Here is an 18,231-nt window from a genome sequence, read left to right as displayed (position 1 = left end):
TGTTAAAGGGACGTTATGGTTAAGTTGCGCTACTAAAAACCTTTGAAATTCAGTGAAAAAACTTTGTTAAAGGGACGTTATGGTTAAGTTGCGCTATTAAAAACCTATGAAATTCAGTGAAAAAACGTTGTTAAAGGGACGTTATGGTTAAGTTGCACTACTAAAAACCTATGAAATTCAGTAAAAAAACTTTGTTAAAGGGACGTTATGGTTAAGTTGCGCTACTAAAAACCTATGAAATTCAGTGAAAAAACTTTGTTAAAGGGACGTTTTGATTCCAAGTAAAACCGAAAAACCCTTGAAATTCGCCAGTTATGGTAAGCTAAGCAACCATAACTCGCGCCACCACCATGCACTGCTAAGCCTAACACCCAGGACATCAAAGATGACATCACAAATGTCATTGATGACATCACTGATGACATGACATGTCTGACTCCCCCTTTTTTCCTTTCCTGACATACGTAGGCCACATGATTTTCTTCAGTAACAGTCGGGAACTAAAAATTGTAAATGTACTATATTCGTAGACTTATCCTTCAAGTATGTTCTTACAATAATTCCCTTAGGGTCCTGTCATACCATATGAAACATATACATAGGGGAAGACAGAACCTTGAAAGACAGCAATCCTTTTTGTGCATTAAAATTATCAGTACTTTCTGATACTTTTGATGTTTTTTATTACTGTACTTTCCCTGTATATGCTCATATTTTTATATGTTGTACTCACCCTATTTTCTTTAGGGTCCAGACACATCATGTGATATATATAGATAGGGTAAGTAACAGCTTTGAAACAGAGCAATCATTTCTCTGCATAAAGGTAATCAGTTAGGTTATGAACACTTTCTGCTACTATTGCTGTTTTTTTTTCTTACTTCAATTCCCTTGTATATATTCATATTTGTATGTGGTGTTGTCTCTTTGTGATTTGTCTATAATAATGCAATTATGTAGTAAGTGGGTTTTATTACCTACTTATCACAAGTTTCACTGTACGCAAAACTCTAATACGAAAACAGTTATCATTCCACTATTCAACATGGCAAGCTTATGAATATTGCACCTCCATCATGTATGCTGCACACAATGCCTATGTTTCTACATGATTACCTTAGTATACTGGATTGAAGTTAATAATAGAATGCTATTTATATCAATGCATAGCTTAATGCACTGATTAGCACTTGATATTTATTCCAATAATCTTTGACACTTTTTGTATTAACATTACACTAAGAATCCCTTGTACAGACTTTTCATGAAAGGTAAATGCACATGTGATGTCATCAGTGATGTCATCAATGACATTTGTGATGTCATCTTTGATGTCCTGGGTGTTAGGCTTAGCAGTGCACGGTGGTGGCGCAAGTTATGGTTGCTTAGCTTACCATAACTGGCGAATTCCAAGGGTTTTTCGGTTTTACTTGGAACCATAACGTCCCTTTAACAAAGTTTTGTCACTGAATATATATATATATATATATATATTATACATTATATATGAAATTCAGTGAAAAGACTTTAGCTAAGAGAGAGTTAATGTGATCAGATTTAACGCAACAAAACCCTTGAAATTCAGTGGATGTGGGAAGGAATGTATTTTCAACTCCAGATATTCACTTTAAAAAGCCAAATAAATGTATCAGGATTTCTGGATATATGTAGTAGGCATGGAGGGACAAACTAAATTAAAATTATACAGCAAAGTGATAAAGAAATATCTACACACACACATACAGTACAATTCAGTCCAGTAGAGTATGACTGGAGAGACAAAACTAAATGAAAATTATACTGGGAAATTAAATATATTCTGCATGATGCACAGCACAATCTGCCTCTCCAATCACTGTGTAGGACCGCTATACAAGTGCACTAGTGTTGAAGGGACAAAATGAAAGTTTCAGCAAAATGAAAGATATTCCACAAAGCATAAAAGCTTCTGCAGTGCAAATACACACACACACACACACACAACCCTAATCAGTCATGTGCAGTAGGGTGATATGGACAAATCAAAATGAAAAATATGGAGCAAAATGAAATATGTTTCCCAAAATGCACACAGTGATTTTCCACACCAAACACAGTGGGACAACCATACATGTGCCTTAGAGTCAGCGAGGTAAAACTAAATGTAAAACACACTGTTGAAATTAAGTCACATTGTTTTGTTGTTTGTGTGCTCGGTTTATGAACCTCAATCGAAAGCAAGCTCTCTCTCTTCTCTTTCCTTCTAGTGACCAACTGCCACCTGTCCCTAACAATGGAATCATAACCCTGACATGGATCTACTTATAACATCACCCACTGTAATGGTTTCCTCCATTACACAGCGCGATGTGAACTGGATCGCTCCCTTTACCCATTTCAATGTGGCATTGCAGGCAGGATACGTTAGCATTCAAGTGTCTACCGCAGCAACGTTGCATCCGGAGAAAGCTACGCCCACTACAGAAGGAGTAAACAGTTTAAATGGATGGAAGACAGACATCACGTCGCGTAGCTACTCTCTTAGAGATTGCCAGACGCTCTGTGAGTTCGCTTTAGGAAACTTACAATTGTTTAGCATTTCTATCTACTTCTAACCTTCTTCTTTACTCGTCTCACTTTTTCCTTTTCTTTTTGATCCGTAGAAGTCCGCGCTTGTACTTGCAGCGACTTCCTCGCTAGAATGCGTTTGGTGACGACAGATCAGCTGATTTCTCCTTCGAGGTCCCAGTCCCCGACTCCGTCAGATCCCTTTCCTTACCTCATTGGTAGGCGGTTATTCAATTCTCTTATCACCGCGACTCGACCTCTCTGTGTGTTCAGATTCATTGTAGATCTTGCTTTCCCTATTCAGGAAATGATGCCCCTTTGGGAAAGATTACGGTAAACACAGATCGGGGGAACTACCATCCCCAGAATCCTTTGCGGCTATTCTTTTTGAATCATTCCAACCTTCAGGTTAGAAATTCCTTCTTCATTTCTTTAGAAGTACCGACCTTCACATAGACTACAGTTTTGTCTGAGCATTCCCTTGTGTCTTTGTGACATTAGTACTTCTAGTAAAGCAGAGTTCTGCGAGCTCGGATCCACTTCATTCAAGCTAAGAATCTTGTCAAATTTCCATCTAGGGTAAGGGCTCTGTAGTTTCATCAGAAGTGACTTTCTTTCTAAAAAAGCTCCAGCAGCTCTTCCTGTGATAATCATATTTACTTCACACACCTACAGCTGGGCAGAACTGATGAATTACCATCATCCTTCCTGAGGACTGGAAATCACGGTCTACACTTCTCAACGCCTGGTGTAGGAGGATACAGGACCCACGCTCCCTAGCAGCTCAGCACAGGGTTTTTTCCCCCACGAGGGTTTCCATGGGACTTCCTCCGTGGTGTAGCGTTTACACTGCTGAGTCGCGCAGGGGGTATCAAGGGGATTCTTCCTCACTTCTTGGTCCAGTGCATCGCTCCAAGAAAGGTCATCTGGAAGAAAAGGTAGGACCTTCCAAAGAATTGTAATATTAACTGTATTGGCGGCTATAATTGGAAGACCTGTGAGGCTTCCCAAAGTTGGGTTTGTTACAGAGGTTACAGATAGCTACGCCCACAGTACCGAGAAGGCATCTGAACGCCATAGGCGTTGCAAGAGCTATTCGGTCATAATGGACCCCCAACAAGCCCAACAGATATAGCAGTTAATCACTGCAGTCCAATCTTTAACCGCAGAAGTACAGCAACTAAAACAGGAAAATATTAATATACAGCAGCAGCAACAGCAGCAGCAACAGCAAGATACTGCAGCCTTGAGACAGCAGCAATTGCAGTTACAACAGGGTAACCGTACACCACATTGTTCGGAGGTCCCACCAGGTCCTTTACCAGGGGGGCAATTTGATGGTAACCCCCATAAGGTAAAGGAGTTTTTAGACTCCTGTTCCATACAATTCGCCTTTAAGGGTGCCTATTTTCATACAGATCGCGATAAAGTTGGTTATATGTTTGTTTGTTGTTTTTTTGTTTTATTATTTATAATGCGCGACATGCCCTCAGGTAACAGGGCGCAGCGGTTACAAGTATATGCAAGGCTTAGTTACAGCAGTGTAAATATTTACAGACAGGTATTACATATAAAGTATATACAGGTAAGACCTATTTACAGAAGACAGGTGCAACAGGAGAGTAAATGATACATACAACTTACTTACATCAGCAGTATATACAGGAATGGGTCATGATTGGGTAAAAGCGATCAAGTATACATCTGGAGAGAAGTAGCATTGAATCTGGGCAATGAGTCCTAGCTACATACTGTGTTTAACGGGCATTTGCTTTGAGCCACAAGATGGAATTAGTTTTGAAATTTTGATAGGGTAGGTCAGTTCTCAAAGTGGGAGGTAGGGAGTTCCACAGTTTAGCTGCTTTCACCAGGAAGCTATTACCACCGATTGTAGAGCGATTAAACTTGGGAAAAGAGAGGCAATATTTATAGGCATTTCTCGACTGCCTCAAAGATATCTGTCTGTGGAATCTGTCAACCAAGTAGGTAGGTGCAGCATTATTAAGGGATTTGTGCGTAAGTGATAGAGTTTTCAGGAGGATTTTCTCATTAGTTGGAAGCCAGTTCTCCTGTCGGCTAGTCTCAGAGATGTGCTCTCTTCTGGAGATGCCTAATGCTGCTCTAAGAGCATTATTTTGGAGAGTTTGGGTTTTTCTGATAGTAGCTTTAGTTGACCTCAAATAAAGAGCATTGCAATAGTCCAGGCGAGATAAGATGAGTGCTCTGGCTAGGACAGTGCAGCTAGTGTCAGATAGAAATGGCTTAGCTGTGCGGATACGTTTACACATATAGGCCGTGGAGGACGCTAGCGAGTTAACTTGTTTGCTGAATGTGAGGTTTGAATCAAGATAAAAACCGAGTGTTTTTACCTCATGTCCAACTTTGATACTGTTACCATCAATTGTGAAAGAGGAGTAAGCGAGTCCTAGTTTTTTTAGACTGGAAGTGGTGCCCAAGATGATAAGTTCAGTGATCATCATTCAGGCATAGACCACGCATGGCCATCCATGCCTGGATGATGATGTACACCTTATTCACCAAGGCCAAATCCGCTTCATAATCCCCAGAAAGCTAGAGGAGGATCTGGGTATCATCTGCATAGTTAGTGTAGGTGATACTGAGATGATCCAGATCCTCGAAGAGGGGCTTGGTAAAAATGTTGTACAATGTGGGCGAGACACAAGAGCCTTGGGGCACACCGCTGCTGTGGGAGAAAAAACCCTCATGGTTCTACCATTTAGGAAGGATCTAATTCATGTAATTGCATTGTCAGAAAAGTGTGGCACTGTGTTGAGGTGGTTGCAAAGTATGGTGTGATCAACCAAGTCAAATGCGGCCGAAAGGTCTAGGAGGAGGAGTAGGGCAGCTTTGCCGTTGTCTTTAAGCTCGTCAACCTGAGTCTTGAGATTGATAAGAGCGGTCTCTGTTCCGTGCTGAGGGCAGAAGGCTGATTGTCTGGTTCCCAGTAGGTGGTGTACTTCGAGGTGTTTTTGAATTTGTACATAGGCGACCTTGTCCAATATTTTTAGAAGAAAGGGTACTGTTGTAATTGGCCTGTAGTTAGTTGGTGTAGATGGATCAAGAGTAGGTTTTTTTAAGAGTGGGAGTACCCAAAATTGTTTAAGATTGGTAGGGATAGCTCCAGTGAAAAAGGATGCATTAATTAGCTTTGTAATGAAAGGAGAGAGGTCTCGGGCTGCATCTTTGATGAGCTGTGCAGGGCAGAGAGCGCCCTGGCAATTGGATGGCTTCAGGGACAAGATAATTCTTTCTACTTCAAGAATAGAGACTTTGGAGAAGTTGAAGCGGGTGGATTCGTTAGCAGTGCTACTCTCGAATATTTTGGATTGGGTGGGGTCATTTAGAGAGGCTCTTTTGCTAGAAATGTTATTTTGTAAAGTGGATATTTTATTGGCTAGTGCGTTTTGGATCTCTGAACACCATTTTTTTTATCTTTGATGCAGGTGTCAGGGGGAGGTATGGGGGTCTCTAGTTCTTTGAGAATAGAGAATAGTTCTTTCATGTTAGATTTGGCCTGGGATATACGCGTATCGAAGGATATACGTTTTGCTTGACATATTTCTTTTTTGTAGAGGGAAGAAAGTTTAGTGAGTTTAAGTTTTTTGGCAGCTGATGGTAGTTTTTTCCATGCAGCCTCGCAGCTTCTTTTTTGTTGCCTTAAGTTTTTTAGGAAAGGAGTAAACCATTTATTCAAATGGGTTTTAAGCTTGCATGGTCTGAGTTTGAGGGGGGCACTCAAATCCAAAGAGGTGGTCATAATTTTATTATATTCTTCGACCAGGATCTCCGGATCTTTGTTGTCAGCGAGCGAGTTGAGGGTAGGGAGTAAAGTCGGGATAATCCTATCCACAGTGATACTCTTTTTATTTCTGGTTAGCGTAGGTTGAGCCCTGATAGCAGGTAGTGGTGGGGGCCTGTTGGTAGAGAGCATAAAAGACACAAGGTGGTGGTCAGTCCAAGCTAGGGGTGAGATGGTGAGGATATTGGCTTGGCAGTTATAATCTGCCACCCAATCGAGTATTCTACCTTTGTTGTGGGTAGGTGCATTACTTCTTTGGGTAAAGCCTAGTTCTGAGAAGGTATTGCGTGTGGTAAGGACGAGCTGGTCTAAAGGGTCATTAAAACCCATGTTAAAGTCTCCAAGTACAAGTACCTGAGTAGAGCTTTTGAGGTTATTGGACAAAATAGAGTTAATGTCATCCTCAAAGGTTCCGGGAGGGCCTGGAGGGCAGTAGATCAATTGGATATTAAGGGTCTGGGCATTAGAGAGAGGGACTTTAATAGATAGTAGTTCGCATGAAAGGACATCTATAGGAGTGATTGTTCTCATAGGGAGGCTACATTTATGGATAATGGCGATACCACCTCCTCTGGATTTTGATCTGTCTTGTCTCAATTTGGAGTAGCCATCCGGGACTGTTAGCATGAGCATGGGGCCTGCTGCAGGGTGTAGCCAGGTCTCGGTGATAGCAAGGAAGTCTAAGTCTTCACTAATAATTAAGTCAGCAATTTCTGTGGCATGTGCTACCAGAGATCTTGAGTTAATTAGTGCTCCCTTGATCAGAGAATTCACAGTAGTGGTCATGGTTGTGTGTCTGATTTGTGAAGATTTAAGTTTACTATGTTTAGCTAAGCTCTTTATTGGCATAGGGTCAGAGTTAGGAGCTGGGTACAGGTTTATATTAGTTTGGCAGGGCCGGGTTGACTTAGTCCTTGATCCTATTGTTTTAGGGATAGAGCTGATGGGGAGCTCATAGATTTTGGCTAATCTGGCTATGAGATGTAGGTTCCTATCTGTAGTTGAGCAGGGATCGCTAGGTGGTGGGGATATGAGGTCATTTGTGTCTGGGAGTAGTCTAGTAGTAGTGGTATTATGTAATTTGGAGGTGTGTGTCGGGATAGGTGAGTGTTGTAACATGGTGTAGAGCATAATGTTTTGTAGGAACATGATAATGTGGACTGTCTGGCTGGCAGCTATCGGACGCATGCTAGCATGTGGTGGTGGGGCACATTCTAGCACTTTCTAGGAGTTAATAAGTTAGGTGGCTGAGGTAGTAGCAACAAAGGCAAGGGTCAGATAATCAAGTGAGGCTGAGGCTGAGAGTACGTCATAGGCTAGGTGATACGAATAGTGGCAATGGTAGCAATCAATATGAGGCACTAGCCATACTTATTCAGAACAGCTTGGCAGACAGTAACTATGGTCAAAGAGGCAGTCAATCAAAACACTGAGCAATCAGTACGGATCAATAAAAGGCACTAGCCGTACTTGTTCAGAACAACTTGGCAGACAGTAGATATGGTCAAAAAGGCAGTCAATCAAACAGTGAGCACTCAGTACGGATCAATAAGAGGCACTGGCCATACTTATTCAGCGCAGCTTGGCAGACAGTAAATATAGTTAAAAAGGCAGTCAATCAGACACTGAGCAATCAATACGGATCAATGAGAGGCACTAGCCATGCTTATTCAGATCAGTTTGGCAGAGTTGGCAGACAGTAAATATGTACAGGTAGGCAATCAAGCAGTACATGTATAGGTAATCAGTGGAGGGCGCAGGCTAACATGATAAGTGTGGGCAATCGAGCATTGAGACACTGGCATTGATTGAGCAAGTTAGCAAACAGGCACTGGGCTCAAATGAGCCTGTTTACAGAATGGGTATGGCAAGCAGAGACTATGGGCACAGGTGGTTACACCGAGGTATGGCAGGAAACATGAGGAAGCGCGAGCCGCAGGCTAGGACAGAATAGGGGACAAATAGTCAAGCAGTTAGTGCAGAGAGGTTTCATTAGAGGATTCCTGTGAAGCGCAAGACAAAATAATTTGCAAGTTGATGTTTTTTCCGACATATGAGTGTTCATCCACGGAGCACTAGAGAAGGGAGGAGCGGTAAGTCGTGCAAGGACTAGGGTTTCAGTACTGCAAGGTATTGTTCGCGGCAGTGTTGGAGATGGTGCAGCGATGGATTCGGAGACTCGAAGGCGTGCAGATTTTGTGCGGCAAGAGTCACTGCGCACAGGTATCGGTCGGGTGAATTGTGAGTGGGGCTACAAGGAGTCCAGTGTCGGGATGTGAATGCCTGTACAGGGTGGGGAGTGGCAGGTAAAACGGTTCGAGGGTTACTTGGACCGGACCATAGTTGCGGTAGAGGAGAAGGGGCAGGGGAGTCGCAGCCAAGGGTTGAAAGGGGTCTCACCTCAATGGAGAAAGGGTAGGCACATGGTCTAGGTCGCCGGAGCACTCGAGCACGGCCAAGCTCGGTCAGGTGGAGCCTTTTTTGGAATGACTTTGTCCGGGGCCGGCTAACACCTGCCGGTGCTCCCTGATTGGCTTTCAAGCCAGGGCCAGCCTATCAGGAGGCAGTTGGTCTTCAGAGGGCATTAGGAAGGTTTGAATCAGCCAGAAATGTGGTGGCGGCCATCTTGGAATGGCAAAAACCTTGTGTTTTTGCTAATACAAATTTAGGTACCGTGGACTTCGTTTTTTAACCCAAACAACACAAGGGGCTGGGAATGGGTGGGAAGGCAACACAAAGTAGCAGCCTTATTTAAAAGGTAAAAATTATGATTTTTCAGAGAACTGCAGGGCAGTGCCTAATACCAAAGGTGCAGCCTCCTGGCTTACCTTTGGCCAGCCAGAGCTTATATGATTTCTCAGATGATGGGACCTGCCTTAGCCTGGGCCACCCCACTGGTGACCACGGCTAGCCCTATGCTTGATTCTCATACCGCATTCTGTAATAGTGTTAAGAGTATGTTTGGTCGCCAAGAGCTCACAGTGGCCGCCCAGGAACATTTATTTCATCTAAAGCAGGGTAATCAAGACATTCTATCTTACAATACCCGATTCAAACAAATGGCAGGGGAAACCAGATGGTCTGACGAAGCATTAACAACCATATTTCGTTTAGGACTTTCTGAAGACCTTAAAGATGAGGTGTCACAAGTGCCTCGCCCGCATTCTTTGGCGGAATCTATAGCCCTGGTTCTGCAGATAGATTACCGACTAATGGAACGACAACTGGAGAGGAAAAAGGGACGGATATATCAACCGTCTACAGAAACCCCTTCTCCAGCTAAGATCTCCTCTTCGGGAGACAAACCTATGCAACTAGGGGCTACGGCCAGAGGTCCATTATCTCCAGAGGAGCTGTCTCGCCGGCGTACTTTGGGATAGTGCATGTATTGTGGGTCAAGTACACACACTGTTCAGGAATGTCCGATTGCACCTCTAAGAAAGTCAGGAAAAGCCAATGCCCGGCCTTAAGAGGAAACACGGTCCGGGAACCTTTACAAGTAACAGGTTCCTCCGAAAAATGCCACACAGAATCCAGTGCCTATTTCTTCGGGCATTGGAGCAATGGAAGTTGGTATGTTGGTATTGAAGGTCTCCTTGAGATTTGGGGATAAAGTGGTGCAGAACATTCCTGCACTCATTGACAGTGGGGCCGCAGGAAACTTTGTGGATGATATCTGGGCCACTGAACAAGGTATTCCTCGATCTTCTAAGAATGTGGCTATCCCAGTAGAGAGTGTGGATGGAAGTCCTTTGGTGTCAGGACCCATTAAGGATCAAACAGGGTTGACAGAAATGTCTATTTCTTCACATTCCGAGACACTCTCATTAGACATTATTCGAGCCGCACATCATCTGGTGATTCTCGGACTGCCATGGCTGAAAAAACATAACCCTTTCATTAACTGGTCAGCTGGGTCATTCTTTTTGGGTTCTGAGTATTGTTTGGAACACTGTATTCGGAATCATTCTTCGCTACCAATGGGAAAAGTGTCGACCATCCAGGACACTCTGAAGGTTCTTTCTCTCAAACAGATAGCAGGCTTGCCGGATGAATATCAGGAATTCCAACCGGTATTCTCGTCATCCGAATACTCACAGTTACCTCCCATTGGAGAGATGATTGTGTTATCGAATTGATTCCTGATCAACCACTACCCTTTGGGAGAATGTATATTTTATCAGCATCAGAGAAGGAGGCACTTCGTGAATATCTACAGGCCAATCTCAAAAATGGCCTTATCACGGAATCCACTTCACCTGCAGCAGCTTCTTTATTTTTCATTCCCAAGAAAAATACCAAAGAGTTACAGCCCTGCATCTACTACCGGGGTCTCAGCAAAATTACAGTCCCGGATAAATATCCCATCCCATTAATTCTGGATATATTGGAAGCAGTCAAGGGTGCCAATGTATATACCAAACTAGATCCAAGAGGAGCTTATCATCTTATCTGCATAAGAACCGGAGATGAGTGCAAAACTGCGTTTTGCACCCCATTTAGTCATTACCAATACCGGGTGATGCCATTTGGTCTTTCAAATGCCCCTTCGGTTTTCCAAAGGTTTATGGACCATCTCTTCACGGATATCCTCCTACATTATATGTCATCGTACATCTAGAGGACATTCTTGTCTTCTCCAAATCTCTGAAAGAACATCAGAAGCATGTTAGGGAAGTGTTATCAAGACTACAACACAATCATTTGTATTGTAAGATTGATAAATGTGTATTCCATCAATCCCAAGTCACGTATTTGGGATACATTCTGTCAAAAACTGGTATAGCGATGGATCCTTCTAAGGTTTCAGCCATTCCATACTGGCCAGCTCCAACTACAGTTAAAGAGATACAAAGGTTTGTCGGGTTTGCAAACTTTTACCGAAGATTCATCCCTCATTTCTCTACCTTGACACATCCACTCACCTCTCTATTAAAAAGGGAGTTCCCTTTCATTGGTCGGACATCACCCAACGGGCATTTGAAAAATTGAAAAGAAGATTCACATCTTCTCCCGTTTTGATGGCTCCAGATCAAAACAACAGTTTTATAGTGGAGACAGACGCATCTCATTATGCCTTGGGAGGAGTGCACCTTCAAGAAGATCTCGATGGCCAAGAACGCCCCATCGCGTATTTATCGAAAACCCTGTCTTCCGCTGAGTTAAACTACTCAGTGTTGGAAAAGGAATTATTGGCAATCAAACGGGCCTTCGAAGAGTGGACACATCTATTGTTAGGGGCAAAGCAGTCAATGAGGTCAGAACAGACCATCATAACCTGAGAGCTCTTCAGTATGCACAGACTTGTAACAGCAGACAGGCCAGATGGGCTCATTTCTCTTCTCCATTCAGAATCCTCTTTACCTTTATTCCAGGAACGAACAATCTGCGAGTGGATGCCCTTTCTCGTAAAGAATAATACAACCAAGACAGCTCAGGTCTGAACTCATCTTTCCACAAACTCATGTGACTCAAGTGGTCATTAAGGATCTACTTACTCGTATTCAGGAACAAACAAAAAGGTTAACAAGGAAACAGAGAGAGGAGCTCTCCACTTGGTGTATGGTCAAGGAAAAAGGTTGTTACTTTTTGGGACAACAAGTGTTCATACCAAATGATTCCTTACAAAGAGAAATTCTAAAACTTTGTCATGATTCAAAAGTAGCTGGTCATAGGGGAACAACAACTACTCAAAAACTGGTAGCACGATATTTTTGGTGGCCGTTTTGGAAGAAGGATGTGACAGAATATGTAAACTCTTGTCCTCTCTGTTTACAGACTAAAACCCCATGTCATCCCCCATTGGGAAAACTGGTCCAAATGCCCTTACCGTCTCGTCCGTGGCAAATTATTTCTACTGACTTTATAGTCGATCTGCCTCCCTTAGGGGGATATTCCTCCATTATGGTAACAGTGGATTCCTTTTCAAAACTTGCACATTTCATTCCATAGAGCAAACTACCCTCAGCTTCAGAGATGGCAAGAGTATTCATTGAGAGAATATTTTCCCTACATGGGTTAGCCGAAAGAATAATATCAGATCGGGGATCACAATACACCTCGAAATATTGGAGACAAGTATGCCTCAAATTGGGCATTTGAACAGCCCTTAGTTCAGGGTACCATCCACAAACAAATGGTCAAACTGAATGTTTGAATCAAACGCTGGAAGGATATTTAAGGACTTATGTATCGCCGCACAGGATGACTGGAAGGAATGATTACCTTTGGCTGAATACGCATATAATAATTTCTTTCATTCCACGATCAAAATGAGTCCTTTTCTTTGTGCATATGGATTTCATCCTGCATCCTTTCCGGCACCAAGTCATTCCGCTTCACAATTCCCAGATGTGGATCGCCTCATAAAACAACTCGGCAAGTGTCATTTATTATCCAGAAAGGCGCTTCAGGATTCACAAGTGTGGATCAAGAGGTTTTCAGACAGACATCGAACCTAAGCGCCGGACATCAAAGCCGGGGATTATGTATGGTTGTCATCAAGATTTCTCCCCCGACATCTGTTGCCCTCTAAACTGTCACCTCAGTTTTTTGGACCGTTTCGAGTCCTGTCCAAGGTTGGTCAAGCCGCCTTTCGCCTGCGTCTTCCTACCTCCTGGTCGCTGATTCATCCGGTCTTTCATGTATCACAATTAAAGCTGGACAGAAGAAGTAGGTTTCATCCTAAGACTATGGCCAATCCTCCTCCGGTTCTGACACCTACGGGTCTGGAATTCGAAGTGGCCAAGATCTGTGATTCACAATACCATTATGGGAAACTCCAATATCTAATAGACTGGAAGGGATACTCTCCAGCACAGCAGAAATATCCTGGGAACCTGCCAGAGCCATCCATGCCCCACTATTGGTAAAGAGATTCCATAAGAGTCATCCAGACAAACCGGGGGGACCTCCAGTTAAGAGGGGGCATACTGTAATGGTTTCATCCATTACACAGCGCAATGTGACCTGGATTGTTCCCTTTACCCATTTCAATATGGCGTTGCAGGCAGGACACGTTAGCATTCTAGTGTGTACCGCAGCAGAAGCAACGTTGCATCTGGAGAAAGCCACGCCCACTACAGAAGGAGTAAACAGTTTAAATGGATGGAAGACAGACATCATGTCGCGTAGCTACTCTCTTAGAGATTGCCAGATGCTCCGTGAGTTCGCTTTAGGAAACTTACAATTATTTAGCATTTCTATCTACTCCTAACCTTCTTCTTTACTCGTCTCACTTTTTCCTTTTCTTTTCTTTTTGATCCATAGAAGTCCGCGCTTGTACTTGCAGCGACTTCCTCGCTAGAATTCGTTCGGTGACAACAGATCAGCTGATTTCTCCTTCAAGGTTTCAGTCCCCGACTCCGTCAGTTCCCTTTCCTTACCTCATTGGTAGGCGGTTATTCAATTCTCTTATCACCGCGACTCGACCTCTCTGTGTGTTCATGTTCATTGTAGATCTTGCTTTCCATATTCAGGAAATGATGCCCCTTTGGGAAAGATAATGGTAAAACACAGATCGGGGGAACTACCATCCCCAGAATCATTTGTGGCTATTCTTCTTGAATCATTCCAAACCTTCAGGTTAGAAATTCCTTCTTCATTTCTTTAGAAGTACCGACCTTCACATAGCCTACAGTTTTGTCTGAGCATTCCCTTGTGTCTATGTGACATTAGTACTTCCAGTAAAGCAGAGTTCTGTGAGCTTGGATCCACTTCATTCAAGCTAAGAATCTTGTCACATTTCCACCTAGGGTAAGGGCTCTGTGGTTTCATCTGAACTGACTTTCTTTCTAAAAAACTCCAGCAGCTCTTCCTGTGATAATCATTTTTACTTCACACACCCACAGCTGGGCAGAACTGAGGAATTACCATCATCCGTCCTGAGGACCGGAAATCACGGTCTACACTTCTCAACACCTGGTGTAGGAGGGTACAGGACCCGCACTCCCTAGCAGCTCAGCACAGGGTTTTTTCCCCCACAAGGGTTTCCCTGGGACTTCCTCCGTGGTGTAGCATTTACAGTGCTGAGTCGTGCAGGGGGTCTCAGGGGGATTCTTCTTCACTTCTTGGTCCAGTGCATTGCTCCAAGAAAGGTCCTCTGGAAGAAAAGGTAGGACCTTCCAAAGAATTGTAATATTAACTGTATTGGCGGCTATAATTGGAAGACCTGGGAGGCTTCCCAAAGTTGGGTTTGTTACAGAGGTTACACACACACCCATTTTCCATTCTGACAGAGGTCCCATACCACTCTCACCTTACCCACCCACAATGTCCACCTAACCCTGCTCAACATACATATCTGTCTCAAACAAGATCACATTAGTACTCAGGTAACCTGATCTGAGAGATGGGTCTAGTCATTATTTACAGGTAGGGGTCTGGAGAAGGGTAGCTGGCCAGCTGTTGACCTCTCACACTGGCCACTAGTAGTTATTTGATTTCTGGAAAACCCTTAATCAAGATCTTTGAACAATTGTATCACGCCCCCTTTAAACACATTGGGCCTCATTACACGGACGTCAGTAACCATGGCGCTATTAGCGCCATGGTTTTCGTCGGTATTTTACCGATTCCGCCTTGGTGAATGGGGGAATTACCGCCCCATTCCAAGGTTGGCGGGCGGTAATTCCCCATTCACCAAGGCCCTTCCTCATTCCCATTTGAGCCCCCATAGGGCTCAATGGGAATGGGGAAGGAGCAAATAACGGTACCGCTATAAGCGGTACCGTTATTTGCCCTGAAGTCCTTCAGCGGGTCTCTTCTTTAACGTGTGGTCTGGCCACACGTCAAGGACGGGACCCGCTGAGGGACCTCATATTATGGCGCTAAGGGATTACCGGCACCGGTGCCCTTACCGGTGCCGGTAATCCCTTAGCACCATCCGTGTAATGAGGCCCATTATCTTTTGCCATCTTAATTGCTTGGTGCAACACCTGCAACATCCTCCTGGTATTAGACAATTTTATGTCCCTGTTTTAAGGGCATCAATCAGCCTAAACGTGCCTGATACCTTCACCCATTGTTTTGAGTTCCTGGAAGGCTTTGCGCGCATCAATGTATTTTTGGTTGTGTGTTTGTGTATGGCCTATTCTGCCTCTAACCTGGTCCATGTTAACATTTGACACATCCATACATTTTAGCACATGACCTAAGGAATGATAAATGGAATCAAATGCCTTGAGACTGATAGGAATTGGATTTGATGGTAAGCACGTGTTAGGTGTAGAGTGTAAAATATTTTAGCTTGACTCAGCACATCCATTATGTTACCAGAGTTCCATGCAAAATTAAAGTTACAAGTTGGTTTCTTCACAACTACTAGAGGCCATACCCACTCAATATCGTCCACTCTTTCCATGATCATTCTCTCTCTAGTTTGTGCAGCTTTTCTTTGATGACTAATTTAACAGCTACAGGAATTGCCCTTAATTTGTGTACTATTGTGGTTGCATCAATACAGGGAGCCTCTGGACACTCTACTCAATATAGCCATCCACCAATGCGCAGATGATACTCAGTTGTACATGAGGGTAAAAAGTGCGCAGGACATCATTAGTCTCAGTGATTACCTAGCCATAATCCAGTCCTGGATGTCAACTTCCTACCTCAAATTAAACCCATCCAAGACCTAATTCGTCCTCATTGGTACGCATGCTAAAGAACACCTTGTCCAAAAATGGTTCAATGATATGCGCCTAGAAGGATTTGATCCACAACTCTCAGGATTCACCATTGACAGCAATCTGTCCTTCCAGAAACACATAGCATAGCCAAGAAGTCCCAAATAGCCTGGCTCAGAGTCTCTATCCTTCGTAAAATCAAATCGTTCATCTTGCTGCAGGACTTCCGGACTGTAGTGCAGGCCCTGGTGGTCTCGCTCATCAATGAGGGAAATGCTATCCTGACAGGGCTCCCAGCTGCACAATTGGCTCCTCTGAAAGCAGTTACCATGCTGCAGCACGTCTTACTACGGGAGCACAGACATTTGACTGAATTACCCCCATGCTACGCAAAATACATTGACTTCCAATCCAAGCCAGGATACTGTTCAAGGCTGCACGTATCATCTACAGAGCAGTCACAAGTAGCACACTAGCGTACCTGGCGGCTAAGCTCTACATATCTGGTGGAACATGCTCCCCACGCAGCAAATTGACCAACCGGCTTGAATCACAACTCATCCGCAAAGAGAAAACCTACAAACAATCCTTCTCTTGTCATGCACCCACCCTCTGGAACTCAATCCCAGTGTCGGCTTGGAATGCTCCCACAGTTCTCTAATTTCGCAAGGGCAAGTTCATTCCATGGAGTCCTTTTGGTCTCCATGGAATGGGACTTACTGCTGTTGCCGACCCCCGTAATATCCGGGTGACACCGGGTTATCAGGTGTCGGTAATGGTAAGGCGATTCTGCCGGTAACCCGTTGGTAGCACTAGTAGGTTACTGGCAGTCTCGTAATGAGTGCCAATTTCTCCCTGGAAGAGGTTGACTTATTAGATATCTTTAGAGCGGGCCATGAAACAAAGTTATCCTTATGGCCATGGAGAGGGACTGCATTCCGGTCCTTGTGCCACAATCTCCCAGCCATGTTAGATCTTTGTATATACTGATAATTGGTATTTGCAACCTACGGCCACAGTGAACCCTACCAATGTCAGACACACACAGTGGCGTAATTTTTTTGCTGGCTTCAACTTAATTCTCAAATACCATTCTGGGATGGAACATGGCACAGCTGATGCACTTATCTCAGAACCAGCAATGGTTCAACCAGACAACATCAAAGCTCCTGAGCAGTTTTTATGTGCCTACACCCCTCCTTCCAATTAGCAGAAGATGTTAAAAAATTGTTTCTTTCCCACCCGGAGGAGGTGGAAGGCATGAATACAGTTATCCAAGAGGGGATGCCTTTCATTAAATACCAGACATATCTGCCAACTCCAGAAAGCCATTACATACACTATTTTATAGTGCCAGGATACTCAGATTGTAGTACATCCCACAATCAAAACAAGTGGGGGTTTCTCCGCCGTTGGCACTGGTAAACATACAAAAGGTAGAACCATGAGGCTGATTAAGATGATGCTGGTACTTCCTAAACCATAGGTTATGGTGACAATGGATCTTATAGACAAACTTCCGTGATTGAAAGCATGAACACCATATGAGTAGTGCTGGACTCCTTCTTGAAAATGTACCTTTTTGTTCATTGTTCTGGGCTCCCAACCACACCTAAGGTAGCAGACATGTTCCAAGGGCATGTTCTCCACCTTCAAGGTCTTCTTTATGTCATCAGCTCTGATAGAGGCACCCAATTCACCTCATTTGTTTGGTGAACCCTGATGAATCGTTTGCGAATCGAAGTCTTGATTATCATTTGACTACCACCCCAAAACTGATTTCCAGGCAGAATGCTTGAGCAATTTCTGCACTTAATCTGTGTACAACACTAAGATACCTGGCTATTGCCGAACTGTACTACACAGTTCACATATAATAATGTCACCCATACAGCTACTGGAGTGTCTCGGGTCAACATCCATGGATGCTGCCCTTCACCACTTTTGATCTACTACAGTTCCTGCGGTTGATGGCTGCCTCGGCATCTAGATGACATACAGACAAGGGTCAAGTAGCCCCTGCCGAAGGCATAAGAAAGGTCAAAGCAATTTACAGATCAACATAGGAAGGGTACCTCTGCATACAAAGCCTGGGAAAGTCTTTGGTTATGAACCCAACATCTAATTATCCCAGGTAGCCAAAAGCACCTTCCCAGTTTCATGGGCTCCTATACAATCCTATACAATCCAAGAAATGATCAATCCAGGACTACCCAGAATGTGGCCTATATACCCCCATCT

General features: G+C 43.7%; 1 long non-coding RNA gene across 2 annotated transcripts in view; it reads left to right on the top strand.

Annotated features, from left to right (window-relative positions):
• The first annotated feature begins 2,482 nt into the window (after positions 1-2,482).
• Positions 2,483-18,231, top strand: part of LOC138498578 (uncharacterized) — a 31,523-nt gene continuing 15,774 nt past the window's right edge. The window contains exons 1-4 of one of the 2 annotated variants that reach the window (XR_011278761.1): positions 2,483-2,541; positions 2,643-2,955; positions 3,049-3,126; positions 3,223-3,485. This is a non-coding gene — a long non-coding RNA (uncharacterized lncRNA). Of the gene's footprint in view, positions 2,542-2,642; positions 3,127-3,222; positions 3,486-18,231 lie in introns of both variants that reach the window. The other variant, XR_011278760.1, reaches the window with a different exon arrangement.

Source organism: Ambystoma mexicanum, chromosome 5q (assembly GCF_040938575.1).
Source record: "Ambystoma mexicanum isolate Mex_15411 chromosome 5q, UKY_AmexF1_1, whole genome shotgun sequence".
Classification (NCBI taxonomy): Eukaryota; Metazoa; Chordata; class Amphibia; order Caudata; family Ambystomatidae; genus Ambystoma; species Ambystoma mexicanum.
This window is presented reverse-complemented; position numbering and strand designations above follow the sequence as displayed.